This window comes from Mesoplodon bidens (genome assembly GCF_964165515.1).
Source record: "Mesoplodon bidens genome assembly, chromosome: 2".
Classification (NCBI taxonomy): Eukaryota; Metazoa; Chordata; class Mammalia; order Artiodactyla; family Ziphiidae; genus Mesoplodon; species Mesoplodon bidens.
This window is the reverse complement of record NC_138177.1, coordinates 28872934-28889570: the sequence shown is the minus strand read 5'-3', so window position 1 is coordinate 28889570 and position 16637 is coordinate 28872934. Positions and strand designations below refer to the sequence as shown.

The window sequence follows — 16637 nt, the reverse complement described above, 5'->3', positions numbered from 1 at the left end:
GAAGTATGATTTACTTGGAGGCCATCTGCAACAACATGAAATGTATCCCTCAGACTTTATTAAATGCTTCCAATAGATACCACCTCTTCTCTAATAGATTCTCATGAAATAGGATCAAAGTCTAGCCAAGAAGATAGGCACAAAAAACAATGGGAAATATATAATGCTTCATGAAAAGTGCTTCATGAATAGAGACTTGTACAAGTGCATTATGGAGACTTAGAGCTAAGTGGGAAATAACAGGTCAGCAAATGAACCGAAGCAAAGCATTAAAACCAATAATAGCATGGAAAGCTCAAAAGTACACATTTTTTTGAATGTTAATTGATGTAACTTTATTATTTTTTTTAAATAAATGTATTTATTTTTGGCTGCGTTGGGTCTTTGTTGCTGCGCGCAGACTTTCTCTAGTTGCAGCGAGCGGGGGCTACTCTTACTGCGCTGCGTGGGCTTATTACCATGGCTTTTCTTGTTGCAGAGTACCAGCTCTAGGTGCGCAGGCTTCAGTGGTTGTGGCTCGCGGGCTCTAGAGCGCAGGCTCAGTAGTTGTGGCGCATGGGGTTAGTTGCTCTGCGGCCTGTGGGATCTTCCCAGGCCAGGGCTCAAACCCATGTCCCCTGCATTGGCAGGCGGATTCTTAACCACTGCACCACCAAGGAAGCCCTAAACAACAGGTCTTTAAAAAGCAAGATATTTATGGTAGTTTAAAACCCAGGAATATGTTGAGGACAAAGGCATTTGGAAAGGAAAGCTATATTATGAAGTGAATTAAGATGCTCTTCTAAGAAATTTAGATTTAATTCTTTTGTTACAAAAAGCCATCATCCTATTTGGTTCTTAAATGTCCTTCTGAGAAAACTGTGACCTAGGTAATTCTGGACTTCTGCACACACACCAGAGGTGGGACTTAAGCTCAGATGTCCCAGTTCAAATTCATTGCTCTCTCAACTCCACCAGACTGCCTTTCACTGCAGATTCCAAGCTACTTCTCATACCTACAGTTAGTTCAGTCTTGTTTTTCCCTCACTATCAATCTGGTCATGATCTGCCCTTTCCATCTTTTGGGGTAGCCCAACCCTGACAATGACTCTGGACTTTTACTTTATTTGGAGTTTCAAGATGGCGGCAAATCTAAAGAGTTGTCAAAAGCAGACAGTTAGAATGTAAAATTACTTGGCTGTGAAATTTCTGTGGAAAATTCAAAACACCCTGCACTTAACACAATGCCAGAGCTGATTAGTGCAGTTTATTGCTAAGCCCCAAGGGACACCTGCAGGCTTTTACCTTCAGTCTAGAACCCCTGGCCCGAGGAAAGGTGTAATGCCATGTTAGTTCTGCACTCTTTCTATTAGAGTTTACTAAAAGCTGCCGACACCAGATGTGTTACAAACGAACATTAATTCTCCTCCAGCATCTGGATCGCATGTACTATGAGGGGCAAGATTTATGCCCTGCTGAAGCATTCCCCGGTTTTTAGCACAGAAGTGATTGAACTCCAGATGTTAACAAGATGCAGAGACCTTTTAGTATGATTAAAAACATGATTTCTTGTTTTGCTCATGACAAAACCCATTGGATTAACTTATTAGAAGTGGAGCTGCCGTCCTGCTCATTGGAAGCCATGTCTACTTTAGCTATTGGAGCTTGTCGTCGAAGATTTTATGAAGAAAGAATGACTCACCAACTCCTAAAATCGTCAACTTCAAGGGCCTTCTCAAAATCAGAGGTTACAAAGGTAGATATTCTCTACGCACTTAGATAAAGATTTAGCTGAGAATGAAAATCAACACAAGTGTTTGCATGAATTAACTAAATCAGGATCTTCTCCCTTTCAATAATTGTATTATCAAAAAACATGGAACCACAGCCTTAGAGCCTTAGAGCTAGAGTGATTCCTCAAAGATCATCTGATCTGCTTTTCCCTTCCTCAGTCCTTCTCTTCCTCCACCTTACAGGGAGGAAGAGAATGGTCTCCTTGTAGTGTCAGATGACTGAGAACCAAAAGGATCCAGTGTTTTGATACAGGTCTCAAAACCAGTAAACAATGAACTTGCTGAATTCATATCATCTATTTTCAAAGTATAGTATTTTCCCAATGATAAAATGCACTTGCCCATAATTTACTTTTTCCATGGTTGGAATGCATCTCATATTTAGTGTGAACACTTAGTAAGTTTGTTTATTTTTGTGCCCACATTTGTTATTAAATTAATGGTGCATATGACAGTCAATGGCATCTTAGAATCTAGAAAATATGGTAACTACTGGTTTCAGTAGACAGAAACCTTGAACTAATAAGCAATCGTCTGGATTTTTTACTACTACCATAATCTAAGAATCTGTAAAATGTGTTATTACGCTGGTGAGAAAATGCCTTCCTGTGGAGATAACTCTTTTTATGGTGTTCTCATCTTACCTAGTCAAAATAAAGGAGGAACTAAATTGATTTTAATATAAAACTTTGAAATAGAACATATGATCATGTTGAATAGTCTTCATTAATCATGAGTTTGGTCTACTATTTCCAGTACACCTTTCGAGAGTTTGTGGACTTACTATCTAAATGGTTTATGAATTTTAAGACCTTAAGTCATCATTTACCTCCAATGTCTTTGTTTATTCTGTTCTAATGTCTTCCATGATAAAATTCATTTTCTTCATAAATCACTTATGTGACCCTGAAGAGATATGATGTGTGTAAGTTAAAAATAGTGTACTAGTGTACTGCTAATCATGAGTGGTGATTCATTCTTTTTTTTTTTTTTTTGGCTGCGTTGGGTCTTCGTTGCTGTGCACAGGCTTTTCTCTAGTTGCAGTGAGCGGGGGCTACTCTTTGTGTGGTGGGTGTGCAGCCTTCTCATTGCAGTGGCTTCTCTTGTTGCAGAGCGTGGGCTTTAGGCGTGCAGGTTTCAGTAGTTGTGGCACAAGGGCTTAGTTTCTCCGCAGCATGTGGGATCTTCCCGGATCAGGGCTGGAACCCATGTCCCCTGCATTGGCAGGCGTATTCTTAACCACTGAGCCACCAGGGAAGCCCGGTGATTCATTCTTGACAACATTATCTATGGCCAAGAAAGGAAGAATCTGGAAGCACCTTTTCTTACATTTGTTTACAAGTGCTTTACTGTTTGACTCTGAACTTCTCTTGTCAAATTTACAGTAGAACTCAACCCATTCCACATTTCCCACCGAAATCACTCATATATTATAGATTTAACTAAAGATTTTGTAGCAGAATGGGAGGTAGGTGTTGAGCTTTCCTCATAAACTTATAGCAAACAATTTAAATACAACTATCAGCTATTTAAACAATCACAGTAGACATTTTAATTATTCCCCAGGAGTTTTTTGCTTTGTTTTGGTGTAGCTTCCTCTTCCGGCAATACCCAGCCTTGCATTAATTTTTCTTTACTCCAGGATTTTCTGCCAGCAATTTAAAGCTCCTCATCCCTATTCATTCAAGCTTTCATTCAACAAATAATTAAAGGCTTATTGAGAAGCAGTCACTCACCTACTGTGAGACAAATACATCCCAGGTAATAGGGATATGACAATGAACAACAACAAAAAATCCCAGCTCTCATGGAGCTTACTTTCTTCCAGGGGACGGGAATGGTGCATGTGGCAGATGTCAGATGAGAACAAGTGCCATGAAGAAAAAATATGTATCAGACTAAGGGGAAAGAAGGAGTGACTGGAGTGTTTGTGCACATGTGTGTGCACGCAAGCACGGGAGTCATTGAATTACAAGGGGAAGCTAGGGAAGACCTCTCCGAGAAGAAGACATCGAGAGAGACCTGAGGAATAAGGAGAACGAACCATGAGGAGTCAGTGGAACAGTTCACCTCCACTCCAGCTTCTACCACCAAAGTTCATAGATGACTCCTTATAGGACTCAACAAAGCAAAGGATCTACCAGCAACAGAACCAAACTTCCATGGGCATTTTGCCACTATGTTTTGTTAACAGTTCCTTATGGTCTTTGCCCTAATTCCTAAGAGGCTAATTAATCAAAATGTGTCTTCCAAACAAATCACTAACCTGAAATAAGAATCACAGGCCAGGTTGTCAATGTGTCTAAGCTTTTAAGTAGAATTCTTATAAAGCAAATCCAGAAAAGAGCCACATAAAAATATTGTCTTCCTTTATCCTTTAACCTAACCCAATATTTCTTTTCTAGAAATCTTTCCTAAAGAAATGATACAAATGTGGATGAAGCTTTATGTGCAGAGATGATCACTGGACTATTATTTATAAAACTGAAAACTTGACAGTCTAAACTATAAGATAATTTTTATTAAAATAATAAAGTAGGGATCATTAAGCTGTTTAATGTCTACAAATAATTATTGATGATATGGTAAATTGACTATAAGTGATAGAGGTAGAGAAAATGGTATCAAATAGTGCACAGAATATTACCTCAACTATAAACAAAAAGTTTGGAAAAATTAGAACTAACTCTAACAAAATTGAGATATTAGTTTTGCCTACTCTAGATTTCACATAATGGAATATACAACAGTATAATGGAAAATACATATAAGTGCACATACTCTTGTTTCTCGCTTTCTTCTGTCCGTGCAATGTTATTGAAACTTCATGTTGTTGAATGCGGCAGTAGTTCGTTCCTCTTTTATTTTTAAAATTATTTTGGCTGAGTAGTATTCATAATTTGTTTCTCCATTAACCTGTTTATAGACCCTTAGGCTGTTTCCAGTTTGGGGTCATTAAAAATAAAGCTGTTATGAACATCTGTATATAAGACATTTTGTGGACATATGTTTTCAGCTTTTATTGTAAATACCTAGAAATGAAATCACTGGTCAAACAGTAAGTGTACTTTAATACAAATTGTCAAACTGCATTCTAAAGAGGTGTACTATTTTACACTTCTACCATCAATGTATGAGACTTTCTGTTGCTTTTCATCCATAAAACCAGTGAATATTGACAGTTTTTTTTACCATTCTAAATGCATGTATAATAATGCTTCATTGTGGGTTTGATTTGTGTTCCCTGATTACTGATTATGTGTAACATATTTTCTGCTACTCGTTGGTCATATATATTTTTTCTTTTGCAAAAGTTCTATTCAAATTTTTTAACCATTTTTGAAAACTTGAGGGTTTTTTAATACTGTATAAGGCTTATATACATATATATATATATATATATATATATATATATATATATATATGTTACAGGCCAGATACATGTATTACATATTATCTGATATTGTATTATCATAATGTCTTATAGACATTTCCCCCCCAGTCTATGGCTTGCATTTTAATTTCCTAAGGATGTCATTTGAAGACCAGAGTTTGGTTTTTTTTAAGTTTTTAATTAAGTTAATTTAATATTTTTTTCATTATGGTTAGTGAAAATCTTTGTCTTTTTAATCAACCTAGCTAGATGTTTATAAATTTTATGGATACTTTTAAAGAAGTAGCTCTTAGATTTTTAATTTTTCTCTATTGATTTTCTCTTCTCTATTTCACTGATTTTTGCTCATCTTTATAATTTTCTTCTTTACACTTCTTTTATGTTTAATAGTCATCTTTTTCTAGCTCCTTTTTAATTTTTGAATTTTATTTTATTTACTTTTTATACAGCACATTCTAGCTCCTTAAAATGAAAGCTTAGATCATTGGTGGCAGACATTCTTTTTTTTCTTTCTTTCTAATATAAGCACTAAAGCTATAAATTTAACTCCAGGCACTGCTTTAGCTGCATCCCAGCTAAATGATATGCTGTTTTCACTTTCATACAGTTGAATATTATCTTATTTGCCTTGCAATTTTCTTCTTTAATTCACTGCTTGAGAGGTATGTTGTTAAATTTCCAAATACATGGGAATTTTTTTATATATCTTGTGTTATTAATTTCTTATTTAATTTTGTTGAAGTTAGAGGGGATATTCTGTATGACTTCAATTCTTTTTAGCCTATCTGAATGTATTTTATAGTTCAGCATATGGTTTCTCTAGGTAAATGTTCCATTTGTACTTGAAAGGAATGTCTATCCTGTCATTGTTTGTGTATGTCAAATAGGTTTCAAGTTGTTTGCTAGTGTTGTTCAAACTTTCCTGACTGATTTTCTATGAACTTGTTTTATTACTAGGACAGAAGTGTTTTTGCACCCAACTATAATCATGGACTTTTCTATTTCTCATTTCATTCTTATGTTTCCGTTTTATGTATTTTTGAAGCCCTGTTTTTTTTTAACATCTTTATTGGAGTATAATTGTTTTACAATGCTGTGTTAGTTTCTGCTGTATAACAAAGTGAATCAGCTATACATATACATATATCCCATATCCCCTCCCCCTTGCACCTCCCTCCCACCCTCCCTATCCCACCCATCTAGGTGGTCACAAAGAACTGAGCTGATCTCCCTGTGCTATATGGTTACTTCCCACTAGCTATCTATTTTACACTTAGTAGTGTATATGTGTCCATGCCACTCTCTCATTTTGTCCCAGCTTACCCTTCCCCCTCCCAGTGTCCTCAAGTCCATTCTCTACATCTGCATCTTTATTCCTGTCCTCCGCCTAGGTTCTTCAGAGCCATTTTTTGTTTGTTTTTTAGATTCCATAAATACGTGTTAGCATATGGTGTTTGTTTTACTCTTTCTGACTTACTTCACTCTGTATGACAGACTCTAGGTCCATCCACCTCACTACAAATAACTCAGTTTCATTTCTTTTTATGGCTGAGTAATATTCCATTGTATATATGTGCAACATCTTTATCCATTCATCTGTCGATGGACACTTACATTGCTTCCATGTCCTGGCTATTGTAAATAATGTGAAGCCCTGTTATTAACTCTATACACATTAAGATCTCTAGAAGTTCAATTTGATTCTTCTTTACTGTTTCCACTTCTCGTTCTTATGTTCCTCTTTTACTTTAAATTCATGATCATATTTGTAATAGCTGTTTTAATATTCTTTATCTGCTAATTCTACCATCTCTATCATTTCTGCATCTGTTTCTATTGATTCATTTTTCTTTTGGTTATGGGTCGAATTTCCAAGATTTTTGTTTATCTAGTCCTTTTTGATTGTGACTATTACACTGATGAGTTTGGGTATTTTGCTTTCTTTCTTTTTTTTCTTTTTTTTTTTTTTAGGGACCAGCAGGGAGTTCCTTTGGTCCACTCAACCTTTGGTAGTGCTGTACTAAAACCTTTGTTTTAACCCCATCAATATCTGTTTTGTTCATCCCACAGTTTAATAGCTGTCTAACGATTTCCACCCTGCTGGATGAATCCTGTGACTCTCCTGTTTCTCCTTTGGTTTGTCCCTATCAGTATTTGCTTTATTCATCTTACTCCTTAATAAGGTTTTAAAAATTTCCACCCTAAGACTAGCCTTTTGATTCTGTCCTCTTCCTTTCCCCTTTCTCCTATTAACCCAATATTATTAGAATCTGTGAGACCCATAAGGGGAAGCTGAAATAGCAAATTCAACAAGGCTTCCTGAATGTTTTCTTTCTTTAAAGAGTGTTGAATTTTGTTTGCAGTGCTGGTTAGATTAATTGAGATTCCACTTAGTTCTTTCAGGCTTTGTTTAAAAAAAGCTTTCTTGGGCCTCCCTGGTGGCGCAGTGGTTGAGAGTCCGCCTGCCGATGCAGGGGATACGGGTTCGTGCCCCGGTCTGGGAGGATCCCACATGCCGCGGAGCGGCTGGGCCCGTGAGCCATGGCCGCTGGGCCTGCGCGTCCGGAGCCTGTGCTCCGCAACGGGAGAGGCCACAGCAGTGAGAGGCCCACATACCGCAAAAAGAAAAAAAAAAAAAAAAAAAAAAAGCTTTCTTGGGCTTCCCTGGTGGCGCAGTGGTTGAGAGTCCGCCTGCCGATGCAGGGGACGCAGGTTCGTGCCCTGGTCCAGGAAGATCCCACATGCCGTGGAGCGGCTGGGCCCGTGAGCCATGGCCGCTGAGCCTGCGCGTCCGGAGCCTGTGCTCCGCAACGGGAGAGGCCACAACAGTGAGAGGCCCGCGTACCACAAAAAAAAAAAAAAAAAAAAAAGCTTTCTTAGTGGAAGTGTGAGTTGTCTCTCCTCTAGAGCTAATTTTGTCCTACAACTAAGGTGTAAACTTCTTGAGTCTCTACTCTATGCTATGCGTTTTCAAAAAGTCCCTCCATTTTGGATGATTGGAATACAAATGTGGTCTCAAATGTGTTTTCAGGGACAAAGCTGGGGGATTATAGAGCTCACTTCATTTTCTTTACTTCCTATAGAGAGTAAAGTTCTGTGTCTGAAAACAGTTTTTTTTTATATATTTCTTATATTTTGTCCAGTTTTCTAGATTTTTTTATGACAGGAGGGCAAGTCAGGTACCAGTTATTCTATCATGGTCAGAAAAGTAATTTTGATCTTTATATTATTAAAAATATCTGTTTATAGTTTCTAAATTTTCTACAATGAACAAGTATTACTCAGAAAATATATGTAATATCATCGCATGAGTTTTCTATTGTTTCTGTAACAAGTTACCACAAACATAGTGGCTTTAAAAACACAAAAATTTTACCTTGCAGTTCTGTAGGTCAGAAGTTCAGTAAGAGTCTCACTGGGCAATATCAAGGTGCAGACAGGGCTGCATTCCTTTTAGAGGCTCTAGGGGAGAATCTGCTTCTTTGCCCTTTCCAGCTTTTAGATGTTGCCTGCATTCCTTGGCTCATGGCCACTTTCTCCATCTCAAAGTTAGAAGCATAACATCTTCAAATCAATCTCTTTCTGACTCTGATTCTCCTGCCCTACTTTATCACTGAAATAATTTCTTCTGATTACATTGGAACCACCTGGATAATCCAGGATAATCTCCCAACCTCAAGATTCTTAACTTTTTCACCTCTACAAAGTCCCTTTTGCAATGTAAGGTGACATATTCATAGGTTGCAAGGATTAGAACGTAGATAGCTGTGAGGGACCATCATTCTGCCTACCACAGTTATTAAGGTATTTGTCACCAATTATTAGGATAATAAAATCGTCATTCTTAGAATGTACTATAACAAAAGTTATTCTGTTGACATATTCCATATACACTCTGAAAGACATGAGGGCACCTGGGTTTTGGTAACATTTAAGCAGATTTTGCTATTGATTTTCCTGAGGCTGTGTGAAGTCGATATACTGCTTATGTCATAACGGATGATGCTTTGTCTACAAGGTAGATAACATATTTACAGATAATTGGGATTTGCCAAATATGGCCCTAAATTCTTTGGTTCCCAGTCTCTGATTTTCCTCTAGCCTACCCCTGATTTCTTGTGACATCTCTGAGCATACCTGCCAGATGAATTTTTACAGCTATTACCACTCCATAAGCACAGTACTGAAAATTTTATTCTCAGAAGTTACCAAAACATTCTCCTTTTGATATCCTAGGTCTATAAATGGTACCATATTTTTCTAGACTTAGGCTTAAAACCACACTCACACTTGCCTAATTTTTATCCTGATCTTTACTTTATCCACCTAATCTATTGTCAGACTTTGTAGGGTTTTTTTTTTTAAGAAATCTCTCAGACGAGCTCTCACACACTTCGTTTCATTTTAATTCCCAGAACCATCACTGTATTTCAGGTTCTTGTTATTATAGTTGAATTTTCACAAATACCTTCTAAAGAGTCTTCTTACTTATAATCTTCATCCAAACCACTTTGGCTAAATGAGTCTTCCAAAAGATTCATTTCTACACAAAAATTTTTGGATTTTATTTTAGTGTTCATAAAATAAATTTCTAATTCTTCAGTATAACATAAACCCCTCCACACTTTCATTTTAACAATTTAAATCCTTCATGTTGTATCTCAAATTCAACTTCCTTTTGTTTTCCTAGACATTCCAGATTTTAGCAGTCTCTCATCATCATGAATGCATTTCTACAACAGTCTTCTTTCAGTAATTTTCAAAATGTCTTGATTTATCTTTATATAATTACATCCTTTCATGTTTTACCCTTTAACTGAAACTTTCAAGTATAGAATTAATGTTTTATAAATTTTTGAACCCTTTGTAATATCTAATACCTAGTGGTTAATGAACATTTATTTGTGGGTAAAGGAGAGTGGGATTTAGGGCTACATTTTTCCCAGGGTTTTTTGTTGTTGTTGTTGTTGGTTTTTGTTTGTTTTCTTTGAGTGGATAAGGTTTTTATTTTTTAATTTTTTTAATTAATTTAATTTTGTTTTGGCCATGCCCCATGGCATGCAAGATCTCCCCAATCAGGGATCTTCCCTGCAGTGGAAGCGTGGAGTCCTAACCACTGGATCACCAGGGAGTTCCCTGGATAAAGTTTTGGAAACATTTTAAAAAACGCACTTTTATTGTGTCCTTAAAACAATTCTGTAGGGTTAGATTAGATATCTCTATTTGAACAACTATGTGATTTCCATAAAGCAGTTCAATTACTGATAGAAAGAGTCAGGTCACCTTATTCCTACTTCTATGTTCTTTCTGTTCCATTCTCTGGCCTCTCAGAATTTGACTCAATATTTCTTATTTTATTAAAAAAATTTTTAGGTCTCCGTGCAACGACCTTAGTAACAACATAGACTATGTTAATAATTTTTCTCTGAAACTGACCTCACTCTTGGTTCTCTGTTGGCAGAATAATCTTCCTATAGCTCATGAATCAAATGTACTTTGTTTTTACAGCAGAACTGAAAAGATTTTTTTGCTTCCTTTACACTGTCTTGTATTCTTGATTCCTCTGTTTTAGTTCACTCTTTTATTCAAATCGGAAATACAAAGTATACTTGGATTGTTTTAAAACTGTCCCAAATATCTCTAGGGTTGACACCACTGTTAAACCTCATGGAAACTCTAGTTTGTTTGGCTGAATCTGGGACTGGGATTTGGGGAATTATGATAATTATGGCTCATCTTATGATCCCAGGCCAAGTATTTATTTTTCTTTGCTTTCATTGCTCCATCAGCAAAAGGTAAAATTTATTCTGTGTAACCAGAAGGTCGATTGCAAAGAACAGTAAAAGTTGCATGCAGTTTGTGAGCTTAAGGCTATATATAAAAGCTAAATATAGCCATCCCAACTGCTGCAGGGGATTAGAGCTTTCAGATCCTTCTCCCATGAGGCCCGGCAATGAGTATATTTCCCAGCTCCATTTTCAAGACCAAATGACATAACACATTTTTAAATGATAAATCTGAGGTATTTTTAAATCTCAATAATATTAACAATGATGATGATGAAAATGATAGATAGCCTTTGTTGAGCCTTAAGAGTGTAATAGATTCTGGATCAAACTTTACAAAACTCCTGAGAAGCATGTATTACTATCTCTTTTTTGAAGAAAAACAAAAATAACTGAGGCTTAGTCCAGATAAGTGGCTTGTTTGAATTCACAGAATTAGTGAGATGAAAAACTCTCACCTCTCTGACGTCAAGCTTGAGTTCATAACCAGCATACCATATCACTTTCACTGACCAAGGCACTGGGCTCGCAGCAGACAGCTGTGAAGTGGGAACTCTTGTTCTTTGTGACAATTTGACTCATATTCTTAGCATAACAAGTATTGTTATGCTAAGAATATTTTAACAGAAAATAAATTAGAAAATAACTACAGTTTTCTGCTTACTTATAATTTGGTTTAAGTATATGGTCCTATGCTGTCTTTGTTGGTTTTCTTTCCTTCCTTCCTTCCTTTTTTTTTTTTTTTTTTTGCGGTATGCGGGCCTCTCACCGTTGTGGCCTCTCCCGTTGCAGAGCAGAGGCTCTGAACGCGCAGGCTCAGCAGCCATGGCTCATGGGCCCAGCCACTCAGCGGCATGTGGGATCTTCCCGGACTGGGGCACGAACCTGTGTCCCCTGCATCGGCAGGCGGACTCTCAACCACTGTGCCACCAGGGAAGCCCCCTTCCTTCTTTCATTTTCCTCTTTTTCCACCTCCTTCCTCCTTCTTCCCTCCCTCTCTCCCTCCTTCCTTCTTTTCTTTCTAAAAGTTAATGGCTTTGAACTTCAATTCTATAAAAAAAGGATTTGTTAAATTGCCGTCTATTTCCAACACCTATCCACCAAGTCTTCATTAAATTGAAGCAATATTTTGGAGACATTTAGAGCAAACTTATTATTATTATTATTATTGTTAGTGTAATTGCTTTACAATGTTTTGTTAGTTTCTGCTATACAGTGAAGTGAATCAGCTTTATGTATACCTATATCCTCTCCTTCTTGGACCTCCCTCCTGCCCCCCATCCCACCCGTCTAGGTTGTCATAGAGCACCGAGCTAAGCTTCCTGTGCTTTATAGCATGTTCTCACTAGCTATTTTACGCATGGTAGTGTATATATGTCAATCCTAATCTCCCAGTTAGTCCCACCCTCCCCTTCCTCTGCTGTGTCCACATGTCCGTTCTCTACATCTACGTCTCTATTCCTGCTCTGCATATGTGGAATCTAGAGCAAACTTTTGACTTTTGTGACATGTCATCTAATTTGAGATAGTAACCGTAATACCTTCTATTTATTGGGCAGTTTATTACTAATATCAGAACCTCTCTCTAGGCAATTGTTCTTCAATTTCATTGATATCAATGTAGCATTCAAGGTGTTTTGGCAACATAATAGAGCAACTTTCTTCATCCCTTGGTTGTTATGGCTAACAGAAATGGCACAGATGTGTACAGGACAGACCATCATCCAGAAGTACACTCATTACATACTCATTGATCTCCTCCCTTGTTGACGTATCGAGGCTTTTGGACCTTATTAGATTCCACCAACCCACTCATTCATTCCACAACAAAACACTGGGCACAAGAGTGAACAAAACAGGTAAAATTCTTAATTTCATGGAGCAGATACAATGCATATATTATAGTCATGTTCAACAATCTTTACATACTCCTTAGGCTGGGTATAGTTTGTCTATGGGCACAGGACTCCGGAGATTTGATGAAAAAACTCAGCTTAAATTTTTAGATTAATTATCATACAAATATTTTTAGGTTGTTACTCTTTGGGCCTTATTAGTCTAGATGTATTTCTCCTTGGATAATCTTGGTTCACCTGCATTTTTCCTTTTGCCTTTTGTTTTCTTCAGTAACCTCAGCCCCCGACCCCTTCACCAATTACTCCCCCTCCCCACACTCCACCATTCTTTAATATTTTTAAGAGCCCTGTCAGGCTTCATTTTATAGATGAGGAAATTAGACTGAAGGAAGTTAAATAACTTACTCAAGGCCACACAGCTAGTCAGTGGTAGATCTGGGATTTTGACTCATATATATCTCACTCCAAAAATTGTATAACCAACCACAATTTTTATTCCTGTACTCTTTAAAAAATTTCTTCCATGCTTTTACTATTAAGTACTTAATCACATGGGATTATGATTTCTCTGAGATAGTCTGTGACTCCTGGCACAATCTAAACTCTGGTCTGTAACTGTGTGAATGATAAAAGCATATATTATTTTTGGTACAATTTTCAGCTTACAATGGTTCTGATCCATTGTAAATTGTAATGTTTCTAATACCATTCATTTTCAAGAGGAAAATCATCCATTTTCTTTGGGAAATTCTTTGGTCTTCTGTTCAGTCCTTCCTGATCTCTACCAATCCCCCAAATCACTAGGCAGAAACCTTGTTCTATGGCCAACCCTGACATTTTTGAATGACTGTATGTAATTATCAGTCTGAGGAGTTCATTTTTTGTGTGTGAGCTATTGTGAACGTCCAGTGTCTCAGGTTCCTTTATATAAATCTCCTCACCCAAAACAGATAAACAAAAGTATTACCTTTTCTGATAGCTGTTCTGAACTTACACATTTTTCTAATATGACCTGAGCTGAGGATAGTGGGATTAAAAAGGGGCCCTATGTAAGCAGAATGAGTTCTTTTTGGAGAGTCAAATCACACAAGGACACTCCATGGTTAGGAGCATCGTTAGAACCTGTTTTACCTGAGCAAAGTTACTCAACCTTTCTGGGTCTGAGTATCCTAATTTATAAAATTGAGTATATTATACTAGACAGTGACTATACATCAGCATGGTGAAAGAGATTCTTAAGAATACAGATTCCCAGTCTCCACTTAGAGATTGGATTGGGAAGGTCTGAGATTGGATTGGGAATCTCTGTATTTTAACTACTTGCCCAGGTGCTTCTATTTTGCAGAATGTCTCTGAAAAGAGATTGTGTGAGAACTACATAATATTCCATGCTTCAATACTTCAGTGGATTTTTGGTGTGACCCCATTAAACCTATTTTTTTCCACTTAGGATCCCTGTCACAAGTAGGAGAAAGCTATCATCCCAGCTGTAAGCCTCTCATTCAGGGCTCTTGCCGCAGCCAGCAGTGTCCTTGGAGTCTAGTTCAAAGCTGGAGAAAGTGAACCATGGAGCTGGGAGCCATTGGTGGAGGGGCTGGCCTGAAGGAAGTGAAGTGTTTCAGCCAGAATGTACTGACGCACAACCAGGAAACCACAGACTGGTGAAAACCTTTCCAAGCCTGAGCCCTGTCATCAAAAGAGGTACAGGAAGTAGCTCTGCCAAGAGTCCTTTCTGCTGCTGGCTGGAACCCTGAGCTTCTGAGGCTCTCTAAGTCAACTCCCTGAGCAGATGCTGTCACCTACAGAGCCATTACTAAAGCATTTTCTTGCTTTGCTCTGAGGTGGCCCCACTGGTGGGTGGGAGTGAGTTGCTCTCTCTTTTTTTCTCTTTCTCGCTCCTTCCTTTTGGCAGAGTTTGTCATCTGATTGCTCACTTTGATTTTTTCAGAAGCCATAGATTACTGGATTCTTACGCTTTGCTAACTGGCCATTGTTTGATGCTCAGGGCATGTATACAAAAACCAAATCCTCAAACTCTTAGCAATACCTAGATCACCTGATCAGCAAATATCAATATGGAAATGAACTTCCTTTATTTATCACATCATAACCATTATCCCTTCTCCCAGGCTAGTCTTTCTTTGTTCCTTATAAAAATAGATTCAAACAGAAATTACATTCAGATCCCTGTCACATAGATCATGTCTGGATACAAGGTCAAAATAATTGTGGCCCTGTGAATTTTCTCTTTCCTTGGCCAGAGTAACTGCCAGTTGCCATGCAATAAATCACATCATCATATAGCAGATCCAGTTAATAGCTGAGACTAGCAGGATAACTGAACCATGTCCTGAGAGCTAAGTGATGGAGAAATTGGACATGGAGCACTTCAAATTGATGACCTAGTGACGGGGTATTTTTCCTGGAAAGAACAGGATAATTCTGAACTATTGATTTTGTCAAGGGTACAAGCTCCCACGTAGAGGAAAATAAAGCAAGTGTGATGAACTTTTCATTTGGCCTTCTGCCTGGATTTCTTGCTTTTTGCCTTGTATTTCATGCCTCTATTTTTATTCTTTAAACCCTGACTAGATGGCCCAGCTATATTGGCCATGTGGCTTAAAATCCACACTCTTAATCTGCTTGTTTCCAAAATCTCAGCAAGAATGAGGTGGCCAATAGCTTTTATGAGACGATGCTCTGATTCTTAGCTTAGGTTTCAATAAGTTTAGGAGACTTGAAAAGTTCGGTGGGGAGAGGCCCTACACCCTCTGTAAAGATTTCAGAGGTCAAGATTTAGGAGATGATACACACAAACTGAGCAACAACAATCAAGTGTTTTCTGAATTATTCCTCGCCTGAGACTATTATGTAAAGTAGAGACTTTGCAAACACATTGTGCTGCAGTGCATTTTGAGACATGCCTTTTTTGGAAAGTGCTAACTTTGTACACTGCTGACACTAAACATTTGAAAATAAAACTTTTTTTTTCTCTCTCTCTCCTCTACTTTTGGCTCAGTTTATCCTACCAAAACACACTTCAAAAGACATCTTTATAGAAAGAATGTTTCAAAAATATAATATTTCCATCTGTTATTTTAATAATACATGCTCTGGGACTCTCTTTATGAACAATTTTCTTTTCTTTCCTCCCATTTAGATGTATAAATATTTGATTCAAAAGCCCTGAGGAATAGTCAGCCAATCAGGTTGCTGAATTGTGAACATTCCTAACCCTATAATTTTGTCTGTAGCAGGCATCTCCTGCTGTGGAACTAACTGCTAAGGGATATAGCAATGTAATCCTCAGACTGTTCCATCTCAAGGTTGCTCTGAAGTGGAGAGAAGGAAACAGTCTTAATTTTGATAAAATAAACTTTATTTTGTAACTTTATTATTTGTTTTTCTTTCTCCTTTCAACACTTCATAATAGACCTGTCTGGTAATTTGAAGTCAGCCTCCCTCACTGAGGTGCCCTAGGCCACCCCATATTCTTGTAACTTTTTAAAGAGGTAGTCACACAATGTTTGGTCCTGTCATTCCAAAGTTCAGAACCCTATTTTCTTCTATGTCTTGTGAACCGAACCAAGCCATATACTAACTCTTATTAAACATACACAAATGGTGCTTTCCCAATGGATGGCAACAGAAGATGTGTAAGCTCTGTCATGCCACCCAGATATGTTGGAAATCTTAAACCATGTGCAAAACTTTAGTACCTTTCTCCTTGTTAGACTTCACTTACCAGACCTCTACTTCAGTAATTATTGAAGCATTTAATGTTACAACATGAATTTAATGGGAACACCCTCTTTGATATGAACTCAAA

The 16637-nt window shown here is 37.5% G+C and overlaps 1 long non-coding RNA gene across 4 annotated transcripts in view; it reads left to right on the top strand.

Annotated features, from left to right (window-relative positions):
* LOC308612896 overlaps window positions 1-16202 on the top strand; it is a 62759-nt gene extending 46557 nt beyond the window's left edge. For 2 of the 4 annotated variants that reach the window (XR_014015157.1, XR_014015158.1), the window contains 2 exons: window positions 1590-1735; window positions 3601-5085. This is a non-coding gene — a long non-coding RNA (uncharacterized lncRNA). Of the gene's footprint in view, window positions 1-1589; window positions 1736-3600; window positions 5086-14258 lie in introns of those variants that run through there. The other 2 variants (XR_014015155.1, XR_014015156.1) reach the window with 2 other exon arrangements.
* Window positions 16203-16637: the final 435 nt, after the last annotated feature.